We start from the raw sequence: 18,012 nt of genomic DNA, 5'->3' as shown, positions 1-18,012 counted from the left end.
TGGATTGGAGTCTTAAAACATTGATGTTTTTATGAAAATTCAATGAAAATGTTTTTATATTATGCGAAAAATTATTTTGAAATTCACGGTGTTACAAGTTGGTATCAGAGCCTTGGTTTGAGGGATTCGAGTACACCTTCGGGCGTATTTGAACTCAAACTGAGGATTTGAGAAGTATTTTCAAAAAGAGTAAAAGATTTTGGAAAAAAAACGCAGAGCAGAGTGTGTGTACGATCGGTCCGTGCCCGAACGGTGATTTCCTAAAATACCCTCAGGTTATGTGATATTGATATTGATATGATGTATTCGCATGCTAGAGTAGGCTAGGTATTCCTATTAGGACTAGAGTGGCCTGATTTGTGATGCCTTAACCTAGGAAGAGGTGAGCTGCTATGAGATGCTTGAGAGTGAGTAGGTAGCAGCGAGGGGCTTATGAGAGATCTATTAGAGAGTGGCCTATGCATGATAGAGTACTTGGAATTTGGGATCCGAAGAGGAGGACTTGGGGTGTATTCTGATACGGTGCGGACAGTAGTATTGGGCCCGTACTACTGAAAGCACCGGAGCGGTGTACAGCCCAAGTAAGAATCTTTGGAATACCAAGAATCAAGGAGGGATGAGTTGTCGAGTGTGAGTATGCTCGAATGGATTCTAATTTATCGTATGTTGTATTTCAGAGGTAGATCATGGTGAGGACACGTTTGATGCCTGAGAGCAGTGATACCAGTGATGAGGAGATCCGCCGGATCATCCATGAGGAGGTGGCTGCGGCCATCAGGGCAGAGATACCAGAGATGTCCGGGTCTATTAAGACCATGCTGATTGAGACCTTCGATGAGTGTTATGCCACTCTTTCTGGGGCTGCTATTGCAGCGGCCACCGCAGCTATTGCTGCCGCGAGGCCGCAAGGTGGTGATGCATTGCTGTTCCGGGAGTTCAGCAACACAAAACCGCCAGAGTTTGATGGGACCTAGGACCTGGTGGCAGCTATGAGGTGGATTTCTGACATAGAGGGGTGTTTCTTCACTTGCTCATCTCCTGAGCATTTGAAGGTCCGGTTCGCGCTAAACCAGCTTCGCTTGGGAGCGAAGGACTGGTGGAAGTTTGTGACGGTGCACTTTACGCCTGCTGAGCTTGTAGCAGTGACCTGGGAGAGGTTCACTGCCATGTTCCGAGATGAGTACGTTCCCCAGGTGGAGAGGGAGCGTTTGGCCCAGGAGTTTCTGACCCTCTAGCAGGGTACTGAGTCTGTTACGGCGATTACCAGGATGTTCCACGAGAGGGCGATGTTCTGCCCTGAGCACGTGTCCACTGAGCAGGCACGGATGAGTCGATATTTAAGTATCTTGAGGCGAGACATTCGGGAGTTCGCGGTGAAATCCTCGTATCGGACATTTGCTGATCTTCAGGCAAATGCCCGGAAGAGGGAGATTGAGCTAGAGACTCAGGCCAGGGAGGAGGCGGAGTCTCAGGGAAGGGATCGACGACCAGCACAGTCTCAGCCGGCAGCCAAGCGGGCCAAGCCCGCTGATCCCAAACCAGGAAGCCAGAAGGGACGCACTTGTGGGAAGTGTGGCAAGGGTCATGATGGAGTCTATAGAGCGGGATCTTGCTACAAGTGTCGCAAGGAGGGGCACATGGCCTAGGACTGCCCCAAGAGGTTTGCGGTGTGTTTTCACTACAATCAGACCGGACACCGGAAGGCAGAGTGTCCGCAGTTGTGAGGATCATCTCAGGGAGCACCTCAGGGATCTTCCCATGCCGCCATCAGAGCTACCGAGTGTCGGCCAGTGAAGGCCGAGGTGCCGAGGGAACGAGGGAGAGCTTTTCAGCTGACCGCGGAGGATGTCTGCGCAGCGCCCGATGTCGTGGCCGGTGTTTATTCTTTCATGTATTTATTTTGATGTTGAGATATTATGCTTATATTATGTTGTGCGTAGGTACTTTTCTTATGAATTCTGTACCTGCCTTGGTGTTATTTGACTCGGGTGCGAGTCGCTCTTTTGTATCTTTGGCTTTTAGTCAGCATATCAGTGTTAGTCGTGAGGCGTTGAGTCGGCCTCTAAGAGTTTCCATAGCTGATGAAAGGGTGATATATGCCACGGAGGTTCTCCGAGGGTGCGTAGTCAAGATTTTCGGTGTTGAGTTCCCGATTGATCTGGTTCCTATTGCGATGGGTGATGTCTGTGTCATTGTGGGCATGGACTGGTTGACCAGATTCAGTGCGGTTATCGACTGCGAGCGACAGCTGGTGACCATACGTGATCCCAGTGGGGAGTTCTTTTGGTGTACGACGAGGGTACACGTTCAGGATCAACGTTTTGTTCGGCCGCTAGGGCGAGGCAGTGTCTACAACAGGGATGTAAGGGTTTTGTGGCGTATGTGATGGATACACGGTGGATTCCGAGAGGCCGAGTTCAGTTGAGGAGGTTCCGGTGGCGCGTGAGTTCCCGGATGTATTTCCCGAGGAGTTGCCGGGTGTGCCTCCTGTGAGGCAAGTGGAGTTCAGTATCGATTTGGTTCCGGGGCCGCACCTATTGCTAAGGTGCCTTATCGCCTTGCACCTCCAGAGATGCAAGAGTTATCCTCGCAGCTTCAGGAGCTACTGGGGAAGGGGTTTATTCGGCCGAGCAGCTTGCCGTGGGGAGCGCCTATCCTGTTCGTCAAGAAGAAGGATGGTTCACACCGAATGTGCATTGATTACCGGGAGTTGAACAAGCTGACGGTCAAGAACCGTTACCCGTTGCCGAGGATCGACGATTTGTTCGATCAGTTGCAAGGAGCATCTTGGTTCTCCAAGATCAATTTGAGGTCTGGATATCATCAGGTGAGGGTGCGAGATGAGGACGTCCAAAAGACAGCGTTCAAGACGCGTTATGGGCATTACGAGTTTGTGGTCATGCCTTTTGGGCTCACCAATGCCCCGGCAGTGTGTCATGGATCTCATGAACCGAGTGTGTAGGCCGATGCTGGATCGGTCGGTGATTGTATTTATCGACGACATTCTGGTATATTCGAGATCCAGAGAGCAGCATGAGGGGCATTTGAGAGAGGTTCTCGGAGTTCTGAGATCGGAGAGGCTTTATGCCAAATTCTCCAAGTGTGATTTCTGGTTGCGGGAGGTCCAATTCTTAGGACATCTCGTTAACCAGAAAGGGATATTGGTCGACCTGGCCAAGGTTGAGGCGGTGATGAGTTGGGAGGTGCCGAGGTCACCCTCCGAGATCAGGAGTTTCCTAGGGTTGGCAGGGTATTATCGGAGGTTTATCAAGGATTTCTCTAAGATCGCAGTGCCACTCACCAGATTGACCCGGAAGGGTGTTGCTTTTTCATGGGGCCCCGAGCAGCAGGCCTCCTTTGAGACACTTCGCCAAAGGTTGTGCGAAGCCCCGGTGTTAGCCCTCCCGGAAGGGATGGAGGACTTTGTGGTATACTATGATGCATCGATTTTGGGGTTGGGAGCGGTGCTGATGCAGAGAGGGCATGTGATAGCATATGCATCGAGGCAGCTGAAGCCTCATGAGACGAGATATCCCACCCATGATCTAGAATTGGGGGCAGTGGTGTTCGCCCTCAAGATTTGGCATCACTACTTGTATGGGGTTCGGTGTACGATATACACGGACCATAAGAGTTTGAAGTATTTGATGGATCAGCCCAACCTAAATATGCGTCAGAGAAGGTGGTTGGATGTGGTCAAGGATTATGATTGTGAGGTCCTACACCACCCAGGCAAGGCTAATGTGGTAGCCGATGCATTGAGCCGCAGGGCGGAGAACACCCCGCTGCGTGATGTATGTTTGAGATTGACCGTGATAGCTCCAGTGTTGGACGCCATTCGTGGGGCACAGGCCGAGGCTGTGCAACCTGAGATGTAGAAGAGGGAACGGGTTGTTGGTTTGGTTTCAGAGTTCGTTACCGATGGTCGGGGGCTTATGACATTTCAGGGGCGTATCTGGGTGCCGTTTGTGGGAGGAACGCGTACCATTTTGATGGAGGAGGCTCATTGGTCGAAATTTTCGATCCATCCGGGGGCCACTAAGATGTATTTGGACCTGAGAAAGAGGGATTGGTGGCCCTGTATGAAGAGGGATGTCGCGTGGTTTGTTGAGAGGTGCTTGACCTGCCGTAGGGTTAAGGCCGAGCACCAGAGACCGCATGGTAAGTTGCAGCCATTGGAGGTTCCCGAATGGAAGTGGGAACAGATCACTATGGATTTCATCACCAAATTGCCAAGGACTGCCAGAGGAGTTGATGCAATTTGGGTGATTGTGGACAGATTGACGAAGAGCGCTCACTTCCTTGATATCAGCGAGAGTTCTTCAGCAGAGAAATTGGCGGAGGTGTATGTGAGGGAAGTGGTATCTCGGCATGGGGTGCCGATCTCGATTGTTTCAGACCGTGATGTGCGCTTCACTTCCAGATTCTGGAAGAAGTTTCATGAGGAGTTGGGTACTAGACTGCATTTTAGTACCGCCTATCATCCCCAGACAGACGGTCAGAGTGAGCGGACGATTCAGACGCTTGAGGACATGCTTCGGGCATGTGTGTTGGATTTCGGGGGTAGCTGGGATGCATATTTGCCCTTGGCAGAGTTTTCCTACAACAACAACCATCATTCGAGCATTGGTATGCCGCCCTTTGAGCTGTTGTATGGGAGGAGGTGTCAGACCCCCATTTGTTGGGGAGAGGTTGGTCAGCGGGTGATGGGCAGTATAAAGATCGTGCTTTAGACGACAGAGCAGATCCAGTAGGTCAGACAGAGGTTGTTGACCGCTTAGAGCCGACAGAAGAGTTATGCAGACAGACGCCGGTCCGAGCTTGAGTTTCAGGTCGGCGACCTTGTACTTCTGATCGTCTCTCCTTGGAAAGGAGTGATTCGATTCAGGAAGAGGGGCAAGTTGGGGCCCCGATATATTGGTCCTTTCCGAGTGATCGCGAGGGTAGGCCGGGTAGCCTATCGTTTGGATTTGCCAGCAGAGTTGGGGCAGATTCACGACACTTTTCATGTGTCGCAGCTGAGGAAGTGTATAGCCGATGAGTCGGCAGTGGTTCCATTAGAGGATATTCAGGTGGATGCGAGCCTGAATTATGCTGAGAGACCAGTGGCCATCAGAGATCGGAAAAGCAAGGTTCTGAGGAACACGGAGGTACCCCTGGTTTTGGTTCAGTGGCAGCATCGGAAGGGGTCAGAGATGACCTGGGAGCCGGAGCGTGAGATGCGTGAGCAGCATCCGGAGCTATTTGCAGAGCGAGACTTCGAGGGCGAAGTCTAGTTCTAGTGGGGGAGAATTGTAACAGCCCGGATTCCCATGTATCATTTATTCATATATTTTTGGTGTTTTGTGAGGGGACTCAGCGAGTTGGAGCTCAAACTCGTCGAGTAGGATAGCGGTTCCAGACGTGGGTTCGCGCCTGGACTCGGCGAGTCCAAGGAATGGACTCGGCGAGTCCGTGCTGTTTAATGAAACCCTAATTTCCCGGTCCTAAGCCCTATTTAAAGGACCTTATGGCCCTTCATTGCGGCTACCTTCGACCTTGAGAGCACCAGAGCAGCTGAGAGTTCTTGAGAGTGAGATAAGAGGCCATTATTCATCATTTTTGTGTGTATCTGCAAGAAAGGAAGAGGAAGGCCAAACTAGGAGAGTTGTGGAGCTTGGATCTACTCCCATTTCGGCAGAAGAAGCTATTTGAGGTAACATTCAGAGCTTATTCTCGTGTTTTTCTTGATATTGTAAAATCTAGGGTTTCTTCATGCCTTGTTTGCCTTGTATTTGGAGTGTGAGAGGTCCCATGGGAATATGGTACCAAGATCTGGACCTTAGTAGGTCCAGAGAGGCCCAAATGCCATGCTTTGTGCCTTTCCTTTTGAGTTGGAGACTTAGGTTACCTTTTTAGAGGTCATTTCTTCAAAAGAAGCCTTGTAGGCGTTGCATGGTAGCCAAGATTGTGACTTTACGTGATGAATGTGCTTGGGAGGGCCAGATCTATGAGTTGTTGGAACGGATCTGACCTCAGAAGCGAGATTGAGTTGATGCATGGCATGGACTCGCCGAGTCTGAAGAACAGACTCAGCGAGTAGCATGAAGATTGTCCTTAACCACTCAGCGAGTGGTCTTGCCGAGTTAAGAGGTTGACTCAGTGAGTCAGGGAGAGTTAGAGAGGGTTGACAGATGGACTGAGTCGAGCTGGAACTCGTCGAGTTGTTCTTGAGACTCGGCGAGTTGAGTCGTGGTGGCCCCGCGATTCATGCCAGGTGGAACTCGTCGAGTCAGGGAAGTACTCGACGTGTCAAAAGAGGATCCTAGGGAGTCAGTGAACACGTATAGACTCGCCGAGTCGCTTTAGTGCACTCGCCGAGTCCGGTCAAAGTTGACCGTTGACCAGAGTTGACCAGTGTTGACTTGATAGGGGCAGTCAACCTTAGTTGAGAAAGTGTTAATTAGAGATATATTGTGTTATAGGAGGATTATAGCTCGGAGGATCGAGCGTGAGTGATTTCCGGGATTTGCGAGTTATCGAGATACGCGAGGTGAGTCTTCTCACTATACTTTACCTTGAGTAGGTAATCAGAGTTATGTGATAGAGTGTATGCTATATGTATGTTATGTGTTGTACTGCATTATTTCTATGTGATTTATGTTGTGCATGTTTATAGAGTTGGAACCGGAAGGTTCCCAGAGTTAGAACCAGTGGGTTCACAGAGTAGGGTCTACGGACCCACAGAGTTATAGCCTCGAGTGGCTAATATGTGTTATGTGTGGTATTTTGGGGAACTCACTAAGCTTTGTGCTTACAGTGTTAGTGTTGTTTGTTTCAGGTACTAGTGATGACCGTGGGAAGACGCCGGCTTGATCTGTACACACGCATGGGATTTTTTATGATATGTGATCTTGGGATTTTGTATGATATGGATTGGAGTCTTAAAACATTGATGTTTTTATGAAAATTCAATGAAAATGTTTTTATATTATGCGAAAAATTATTTTGAAATTCACGGTGTTACAACTGTGCTGGACTGAAGTAGGTGACACGCAACTAGCCAAGGGACAAGTACCCAACAGCACTCTCACTGGCCCATAAATCATAAGAGAGACAACCGAGAAGATTGTACAAATTCGGGAACGACTAAAGGCTTCAAGAGACAGACAAAAGAGTTATGCGGACAAAAGACGGAAGCCCTTGGAATTTCAGGTCGGGGACCGAGTACTATTAAAGGTCTCGCCCTGGAAAGGGTTAATACGTTTCGGAAAACGGGGGAAACTAAACCTAAGGTATATCGGACCATTCGAGATCCTCGCAAGGATCGGCCCAATAGCCTACAAACTTCGTCTGCCACAGGAACTCAGTAACGTACACCCTACCTTTCATGTGTCAAACTTGAAGAAGTGTTTGTCCGATGAGACCCTCGTCGTCCCTTTAGACGAGATCGAAATCAACGAGAGTCTCCACTTTATAGAAGAACCAATTGAAATCATGGATAGGGAAATAAAGAGAACAAAACAAAGTCGCATCCCCATCGTGAAGGTACGCTGGAATGCAAAGCGAGGACCTGAATACACCTGGGAACGCGAAGATCAGATGAAACACAAATACCTACATCTTTTGCCCTAATCCACAAGTGTCTTTGTTACATTAAATTTCGGGACACGGTTATTATCGTGTGTAACATAAAGTTTCAATATATACTCTTTACTATCAAGTGAATCATATGTGATTCATAACTACTACATGGGAACTTTTGTATGCAATATATATTCACGACAACATCTTGTCTTTTGGAAATAAAACATGTTTATATATATTTATATATATGCGAATCAAACCCTTTATTTATACTTTAAGTATATGTGATCAATTATGTCACTTTAGATGTTATACTTTACATAACAAGTGAGCATTACACTTGGATTTACTATACGAACGAAACACACACTTTGAATAACTATAATATGTATAGTTTACGAGGAAATCATGATCATTTACATACTAGAAATACTATATCAAAGAGATATTTTCATATTCAAGAACAAATAGACATTTTCATACGTAAATCTATTTTATACTAAGTTTTGTGAGACATTTCACATACCTTCGAGTATGCATTTTAAGTCCTGTATTATATACCATAATCCCTTGTAGGGGGAGCGTGATACTTATGTATAGATCTATACGTGATTGACAATCCCGCACCTAAGCTGTTAGCTACAGCTAGGCCCGCAGGCCTGGGGTGACAAATGTCATAACATTTCAACGCCTGAAGAACGTTGTTACAGGCAGTCTGGGTTATTAGTATGGTTATAAAACTCACATGGAGTATTAAGAACTTATTGATTTAGCGGGTTATCAAATGCCTTAGTGCTTTTATACTTACACAAATTTACTACTCTAGGCATGAAAAACACAATTGCATTTCAGTTTTGGAACTTTTAAACTACCACACACTTATGAACGGATATTGGATTTATAAAAGAAAACCTTCAAAAAAGTCGAGTCTTTGTAGAAGACTACTTTTATACTATTAGGAAATATTGGATTTGCTAGGAGTCTTTTGAAACATCTGCAAACAAATATCATTTGATTTTATTCAAAGATTGTCACTAAATACTTATGAACTTACCAGCTTAAATGCTGACCTACTCTTTCAAAACTACTTGTATTTCTCAGGGATTCAGTAATACAGGTAAACTACTGCTTTTGAAGTAGGGACGCTGCGGCGTTAGTTTAATTTCATTTTGACAACATATTGTAATTGATATTTTGGAACTTGTAATACCTGCAAACGATGTAAAATTTTCAATTATATATATGTTGGTTGTGTTTACTTTCTTTACTATGTATTCAACTGTTTCGATACTACATGAAGTCATCCGCCCTCGAACGATTCCACCGTTCTGGTTTGGGGGTGTGACATGATCGATCACGAAGACAACCCTGATGAGGAGGCTACCACTCCTGAGCCAGTCACAAGTGGAGGTGGAAGTAAAAAGAAATTTTGGAACAAGCGGAAGGCCCAAAGTACACAAGGATCCTCTAAGAAACAGCAAACGGTAGCAGTCCACATTGCTACTGCCCCTGTTGCTGTTTCTCATGTCGGATCTAGGGGCCCAGACTCCTACCAGTAGATACACTGGTACCCTTCCTTGGTGCAGTAAGTGCAGCTACCATCACCGTACTCCTAGTCCATGTCGCGAAAGAATCTGCGACAACTATGGCAAGAAGGGCCACCTTGATCGAACCTGCAGAAAACCAGCCAAATCAACAAATCAATCTTTCGGAACGGGCGTCGGTCAGGCCTGTTATAATTGTGGTGAAGTTGGACACTTCAAGAGGAACTGCCCTAAGGCAGCAACAACTGGCAACACTGGAAGAGTTCTAGCAATAGGAGGAGAGGAGTCAACTGCTGATCCCACTATCGCCGCAGGTATATTCCTCTTTGACAACTCTTATGCCTGCAATTCTTTTCGATTCTAGTGCTAAAAGAGAAACCTGTTAACTATCCATTCAAACATCTTTCTAAACTCAATCCTTCATTAGTAATTGAAAATGTGTACCGTCAAGATGGCTAACCAGTGAGAAAGAGAACGCTAACGTCATACCCATAGATTGTGTCCTCAATCCGGACGATTATTCTGTTCCATTCGATTTAATGGCAAACTTTTCATGAAATGCTTTGATGCTATTTTTGACATGTAATGACCAAGTCTCATTCATGTTGTATTCTTGGTTTCGAAAGAGTCGCCCGTCTAAATCTTTCCCCCGACCCGACTCTCATGATCTTCGGCATCAAACCTAAATCCAACCTTCGCATCATTTCGTGCATCAAGGCTTGAAAAGTTTTCCCATGTATTCCTGTTCCGTGTGATCATCGAGAAACGCAAAGTCTGCAACTCTTTCCCCGATGCCTTTACTAAAGATTTCCTGAGAATTCTTTCTGATCGTGTAGTCAAGTCTCGCATCGACCTAATCCCTGGAATTACCTCGTAGCCAAAACCTCAGTGAGGATGATGTGTCCAAGACAGTAACTAGGGCTTGATATGATCACTACGAGCTAGTAGTGGTGCCCTTCGGTCAAACCATTTTCCTGGTCATGTAGATAAGCAAAGCAGTCATACTAGTGGACCTTTCCAAAAAATAAGGCGATAAAGAATTAGTCGGCACCGGAGATACCCATAGAAACCCGTCAGTTCTTGGGTCCCGCCGGCTATTATTCGCAGACCCACCTAGAAAGTTCCTTTAGAACCATCAGACCCTTAGGTACTCTGCCACATGAAGATGTACCCTCTTGTTGGAAGTCTTATTCTGGAAAGACATAGTACGCCTTGGGAAGTGCGGAAAACTTAACTCGTGGTACATTATACCCTTCGAGATCCTCGTTAGGAATCGATTCCGTAGCCCTCTCCGAACTATCTTCAGAACTCAGCAGCAACCATCTGGTATTCCACATCTTTGTTCATAAGGAGTGTCGACTCGACGAAACCCTAGTAATCCCTTTGATGAGATCGAAATCAATGGAAACCCGAACCTCCATGGAAGAATCATATTGGATCATAGATCAAGAGGTTAAACATATGAAACAAGCCGTATCCCGAAAAGTGAAAGGTTTCCCGGAATGCCATGCGAGAATCTGAATTCACTTGGAAGCATGATGACCCAATAAAACAGAAGTATCCATATTCTCCTTCCAAAATCAGTGAGTCGCATCTAAAGTTTGAATTTCGGGACAAAATTCCCTCTAACAGGGGGATAATGTAACAACCCGAAGTTGTTCATCGCCGAAAGCTATTTCGTACGTAAAATCCGTCTATAGTGGTTCGTTCCGTTTTCGTTTTTGGGCTAAGTTATTTAAACATATATGTTTATTATAATCTCATGAGTGTTCAAACCCCTTAGAAACTCAACAAAATGGCCCAAAATCATTAATGTGAAAATTTCTAAATTCAATCCCGTCGGATTACGATAACTTAATCGGGTGCGACCAAAAGCCCCGTTTAATGCCGGTATCGGGTAAAATTCCACCGTGTCCAAATCTTGAACACTATTTATAGTTGTCTAAGCTCCAATTTGAAGCTTTTGCTCTCTCTCACTACTCTATCTCTAACCTCTCTCCTCAATCTAAATTCAAGGTCCAAAAACATTGATTTAAGGCTCCAAATCCTTGAGGTAACTTCCCTAACTTGTTGTTCAACCCCTTAAGCCTTCAAATCCGAGATTAAACATTGAAAAAGGACCATCTTCATGAGTTTACGGCCCTGGAGCATGCTTGGGCCGTAAACTCAAGTAAAATGGGTTTTTGTGCCTTAAAACCCTCTAAACCAATTTTGGGACTTAGATATGACTTTATGGCTTACCATTTCGGACTTAGAACACCTTAAACATAATTTTTGAGGAGTAAACATGAGTTTACTGCCCAAGAACATACTTGGGCCATAAACTCATCATTCATGGAGAGTAAACTCAAAATCAAGTGTTTAAAAGCCATTTAAACACACCATTAGCCTTGGAATAAATCCTAGAACCAACCACAATCAATTTAGGGACCTTAAACATGATGAAATCCCTCCATTTGAGATTTTACGGCCATAACCCTCCAAGAATTAGTTCCAGGGCCGTAAACTCATAAACGTAGGTCAAATGGTGCCCAAAATTCATCCTAAGGCTTGTAAAAATTGTTTGAATCACATGTGATTAATCTAAGGCCACTAAATCATCAATTTAAGGGGGGTATAGGAGCTTACGGCCGTAAAATCCTTGTTTAGGGCCGTAAACTCCCTTTAAATGTTGTTCTTGGTAATTTAATCCATTTCCATGCCTTAGATAAAATTATACCAACTCTTCCCATGTGTTATAAGGCCATTTAGCACCATAAAACCCTCAACCATGAGTTCACGGCTGTGAACTCGTGTGGTTATAGTGTTTAGGGCCGAAAACTCCATACGGATTTTACTCTTGAAGAGTAAACACATTATCCAAGTCCCACACGTCCTTAAATGTCATCCGGGTCACTCCAAACACTTATTTTGAAGTGTTTTCGTGTCTTGGAGTATTTTATCATATCTAATTAGTGATTTAAAATCTAATTAGATATATTTCTATATCATTTCATATTGCATAGGAACCTCGCGCGTTATCAAGCCCCGAACCGACACTTAGTATCCGAACCAACACGTTTTCTCGTCTGGTGAGTTCATACCCCTACCCTTTTTCAATGGTTTTTCAATGTTTTCAGGGGGGGGGGGGGGAATACAAGCAAAAGTACAAGGATACCTTGTACTTAAATTCATTATTTCATTTAAATGGTTTCATAATTCGTACATTTTTAAGAATTGAAAACATATTAACAAACTGTTTTGACTTGCAGAGTTGTTGTTCAAACCGATTTCAATTCTTATTATATAGTATTATACTTTATACTTCACAATTGATTGTTCACACATTTACAGTTGAAAGCATAGCCCTTTAGTATTTTCCTTATTAAAACACCCCTAGATTCGAGTGTGAAGGACAGGTAATCTTTAGAAGTTCAGTCAATTCCTTGATAGTACTCCTCATAGATACGAGAGTAAAGGAATAATAAAAACAGGGTTTCCATATTAATAAGTTTTAGTTTTAATTTCATTAATCTTAAGATTGGAGACACGTCCTCGGTGAACACTCCACAGAGATACGCAAGTGGAGGACCGCACCCGTAACCAGAATCTCTTAGATAGGGAGTGTGACTTGAGTGTATAGATCTATACGGGACTGACTATCCCGCACCTGGCTGCTAGCTACAGCCGAACCAAAAGGTTCAAGGGTGACGAAAGTCATAAAAAGATATTGGCCCTGGTCCGAGTCATATCTAGTCTGTAGTATGGTTATAGAACTCGCAATCAAGATTATGAACACTTTACACTGAATTATTAGTTTTATATATTTTTTAAAACTAATGTACATTTAAGGGTAATCAGACTTTCAGGAGACTCCACACACACACTTTAAGTATAGTAGAAACTTGTACATTACTTTCAGATTCGGTAACAATTCACACACATTTAGGAAAATATGGGATTTTCCTGAGATAACATTTGTACATAACCAGAAACGTGTAATAACTCAGATAACTAAACTTTACAATTCACAAGGGTAAACATGTTTTTCAGTGTACATCTTTTACATTACATTTTGGATTCGATAACCAACTTTCAAGAAAATATGGGATTTTCTTGGGTGTAACTTTTTCAGAAACAGAAAGGAACTCGTACAATTTCAGAAAACAAAACCGCTTATGAACTCACCAGCTTTATACTGATTTTTAAACTGCTTGTATTCTCAGGTCCGCATTAGATAGGTACCCGATGATCCCTTTTGTCGAAGACGGAGTGCGTTGAAGTCACGTCTTAATTTTGTTCATATATACTATGTATCACACTTGTACAAATTTACTTTTAAAACAAATGTAAACTTTTATATGTAATGTAATGGTTGTTTACTTTGCTTACTATGTGCATTGGATTTGATACTCAACGTGGAGTCCGCCCCGAAAATATTTCCGCCTTCGGTTTTCGGGGTGTGACAGATTGGTATCAGAGCCCTTGTTTATAGTGAACTGAGTATACCAAACCTTACATGGTATAAGACTATAAACATTAAAGGGCCTAAGTGCTCTGAACTAAAAGTATCCTTCAGAATATAACTATTTTCAAAAGTATATAAGTATACCGAACCGTCAAGATCCGTAACTACAAATAGAACAAAACATAAGTAAATGGGTTTTGTGTACTGTAGTTAAACCTGGGCAGTTATGTAGTCGTGTCTAGGATCAATATAGCCTGGCCAACTATATTCATTCGAGACACGACCAACATGTGCTTGGGAGTGACTGTGGTATGCGGCATGTCTAAAACTTACCCTAATACCACAAACATCGAGCTAGTGTTGTAACGAATCATGAAATACTATGGGAGTATTTCTCGAGCCAATCCATTGTAGAAATCCTCGTTCATGCATTGTTCCTTGATCATTCCTTTAGCGATAATTTACCTGTTTTGATAACTCTTTCCTGCTTTATTGCTTCTTCAGAATATATATGTCATATCTCTTGATTCAATTCAGAGGACTTGTCATCCTCTCTTTCTTGATCTTATTAGATCAAGATGCCTCCAAGAAAGAGACCTAGCTCCAAGACCAACAACCCTCCGCCACCACCTCCTCCCCAAATTGATCCTGTAGTATTCCAGGCAGCTGTTACTGCCGCGGTAGCAGCTGCCATGTCTCAACGGAACTCCGGTGGTTCCGGTGGTTCAGGAGGTGGTACCCAAACCCAAAACCAAGAAAGCAGTCAGGGACACCAAAAAGAGGGTTCCTATAAAGATTTCATGAACGCGAAACCCACGTCCTTTGATGGCACTGGAGGTGTCATTTCCCTCACCCGATGGTTCGAGAAGATCGAATCCATATTTGAAATTTGCGCCTGCTCAGAATCTGACAAGGTGAAGTTTGTCGCCTGCACCTTCATCGATAAAGCCTTGACTTGGTGGAATGGCCGAGTCAAATCCCTAACCTTACCTATAGCCTACGCCATGGGTTGGGAAGCTATGAAGGAACTTCTGCTGGCTGAGTACTGCCCTCGGGGCGAAATGCAGAAGTTAGAACACGAACTCTGGAACCTGAAGATGAAGGGTTCTGACATAGTCGTTTATACTTCAAGATTCGATGACCTGGCGTTACTCTGTCTGGGAATGGTTACCCCGGAGAGTAAGAAGATAGAGAGATTGATCTGGGGACTGACCCAGCCAACAAAAGGAAAGGTCTTAGCTGCGAGGCCAGATACATATGACAACGCTAAATGTTTGGCGCAAACCCTAATCGATCACGAAGACAACCATGATGAGGAGGCTACCGCTCCTGAGCCAGTCACAAGTGGAGGTGGAAGTAAAAAGAAATTCTGGAACAAGCGGAAGGCCCAAAGTACGCAAGGATCCTCTAAGAAACAGCAAACGGTAGCAGTCCACGCTGCTACTGCCCCTGTTGCTGTTTCTCATGTCGGATCCACGGCCCAGACTCCTACCAGTGGATACACTGGTACCCTTCCTTGGTGTAGTAAGTGCAGCTACCATCACCGTACTCCTGGTCCATGTCGCGAAAGAATCTGCGACAACTGTGGTAAGAAGGGCCACCTTGCTCAAACCTACAGAAAACCAGCCAAATCAACAAATCAATCTTCCGGAACGGGCGTCGGTCAGGCATGTTATAATTGTGGTGAAGTTGGACACTTCAAGAGGAACTTCCCCAATGTCACACCCCAAAACCGATAACGGCGGAATACGTTTCGGGGTGGGTGACGTAGTGAACAGTATCATCACAATTGCATAATAGTAGAAACAAGAAACATACAACCATAGCATTTCATAGTGAATTTAATTACAAGTGTGTTTTGTAATGTTTAACAATCACCCAAAAGTAAATAAAAAAATAAGAGATGGGTCTTGCGTGCTCCACCTTCTCCAAAAATGTCGGGTCTGTACCTGTCTATCTTTGACCTGAAGATACAAGTTATTTTGAAAACGATTATCAGCATAAAGCTGGTGAGTTCATAAGAGTTTAGTGTGAGTTTTTGTATACAAAGCATTGGTGCGAAAAATGTATCATTATTCATAAGTAGTAGAAACTTAGAAAAATCCCATATTTTTCCAAGAAATACATTTTTAGTAACAATCTGTGAAAAGTATGCATTCTTCATTTCTTTGAAACAGTTTATTGTAAAGTATATTGGCAAAACTCCAAGTAATAAAGGTGATAGAATAGGTTAAGCCTGAAATCAGTGATAGAGGTGCAAGCTTCCTTTAGTGATAGATACTTACTTACTTCGGGATGTAGTTTAGCATTTAGTGTAGTATTTTAGAGTAGTTGTAGAGTATTCCTTGTATATTACTAATAGTGAGGATAATAGAGGATCCCATGACCTTCCCAGTCATGCACAATATAGTGAAGTAGTGGCATCCCTGGGCCTGAGCGGCGCGGACTAAAATTAACAGTCGGGATGTGATAGCATCTGCCCCGTATAGATCTATACATGTAGAGTCGTCTCCCTGCTGGAAAACTCCGGGCGTAGTGGATAGCGAATAGAGTATCTCGTAGCGGGTTAGTGTATTATTGTTTGTTTAGTGTTTTCTCTATTGTTATAGTGTAGAAATCTTTTAGTATTGATCATAGTGTATTCCCTTAATAGTGTATCGTCTAGTAATAGTGAGTATTATAGTGTAGATAGAAATGACTTTAGCAAGTAGTAGCTGTAGCAACCGTAACTATACCTATTATAGTTATCCTAGTGGGGATGGTTCTTGGCATGTTAGTGACTTTAGTATTAAGTGAAAGCAGTAACATTCGTATCCCACACTGATATACAGGTTATATAACTAAGAAATCAACGACAGTTGGACGGATAACTACTACCCTAAGCCCACAATCAAACAAGAACAGGAAATAAGGCGAGATATCGGTCCTAAGTCCTCCAAGTCTTACTTATATAAATATATCAGAGTGGTTACATTTTATAAGTAAATTGATTAAATAAAAGTATTTTTCCAAAAGAACATTTAAAATCTGACACACTGTTTAAAAATAGTTTGAAAAGGGTAAAACCTGTTTATAAGGCATAGGGACAAATCACATGTGATTTGAACTAAAGGTAGTGAATCACATGTGATTAATCCTTGTAACGCGGAAATCGTTCTGTAAAACTTTACATAAACATTTATAAGCAACTTGTATCTCCCCGCCTAAAACATTTAAAACATTTGAAAGGTTCATTAAAGGGGTATGAACTCACCTGAAATCGCGGAAATCGGGTAAATCGGGTAAAAGTGTCGATTGAGCGTTTGGTACCAAATAACCACTTGAGCACCTTTTAGGACCCTAATGTCATATGAAATATGTATTTTACAAGAAGTTAATCATCTTATGCTTTTCATTATAGTATTTGGACATTCTAGCATCGTTTTCGGGTTTTTAAGGCCTAGAAAGGGTTCCCGGGAGTGGTACAAGGCCATGAATGATTTACGGGAGGGTCCATGAGCTCACTCCCTTGGAGTTTATGGCCTAAAAGCCACCCTTTGGGAGTTTACGGCCATAAGCCCCCTAGGCTTGGCCGTAAACTCTTGTGACACTCCAAAATGTATGTTTAGGGCCTTATATCACTTCCTTAATTTAATGGTATGTGTCTTGAACTAAAAGGGAAGGATTAAACATCATAATTTGTGACATTTTTGGGGAGTTTATGGCCAAGGCTTGTTCTTGGGCCGTAAACTCCAATAAATCCTTCAAGATGTATGTTTTAATGGTACAACATGGTCTCATTCACCTTAGATAAATCCTATAAGGCCTAAAAATGAGTTTTGGAACAATTTTGGCATGAAAATTGGGGAGTTTACGGCCCAAGAATATCCTTGTCCGTAAACTCTTCATTTGGTATCAAAATGAGATGTTTAATGGTACAACACACCTCCAAAGGCCTTAGCTAAATTCCTTATATGCATTTGAGTAGTTTTGGGACTTGTTTGACACAAAAACTTGGGTGTTTACGGCCCAAGCTTAGCCTTGGCCGTAAACTCCTCTTTTTGTGTCCAAATGATGTTGTTTGATGCATTTAAGCCTTCCTTGTTGTCGGCCCAAGCTTAGTCTAAATTACCAAACACCCTAGATGAGTTTTTGGGGCTTTAAGCAAGGATTTGTGGGGTGTTTAAGGTGTTTACGGCCTAAGCACAAGCTTGGGCCATAAACTCCTTTTTAAGCATCAATTTCTTGTGTTTTAGTGTCCAAACTCTTCTAGATATATGCCTTAATTGGTATACTAGCTTGAAAGGGGAAAAAACTTGATCTTTGGCATGATTTTGGGGGTTTACGGCCTAAGGAGCTTCTTAGGCCGTAAACTCCTCTTTGGTACTTGATTTCTATGATTTTGGCCCCTAAATCCAATGAAGCATGATTAGATTAAGATAGAGGATGAGTACTTACGTTTGGGAGTCGGAAATT

This window comes from Lactuca serriola, chromosome 3 (assembly GCF_051521515.1).
Source record: "Lactuca serriola cultivar US96UC23 chromosome 3, Lser_US96UC23_V15, whole genome shotgun sequence".
Taxonomy (NCBI): Eukaryota; Viridiplantae; Streptophyta; class Magnoliopsida; order Asterales; family Asteraceae; genus Lactuca; species Lactuca serriola.
This window is presented reverse-complemented; position numbering follows the sequence as displayed.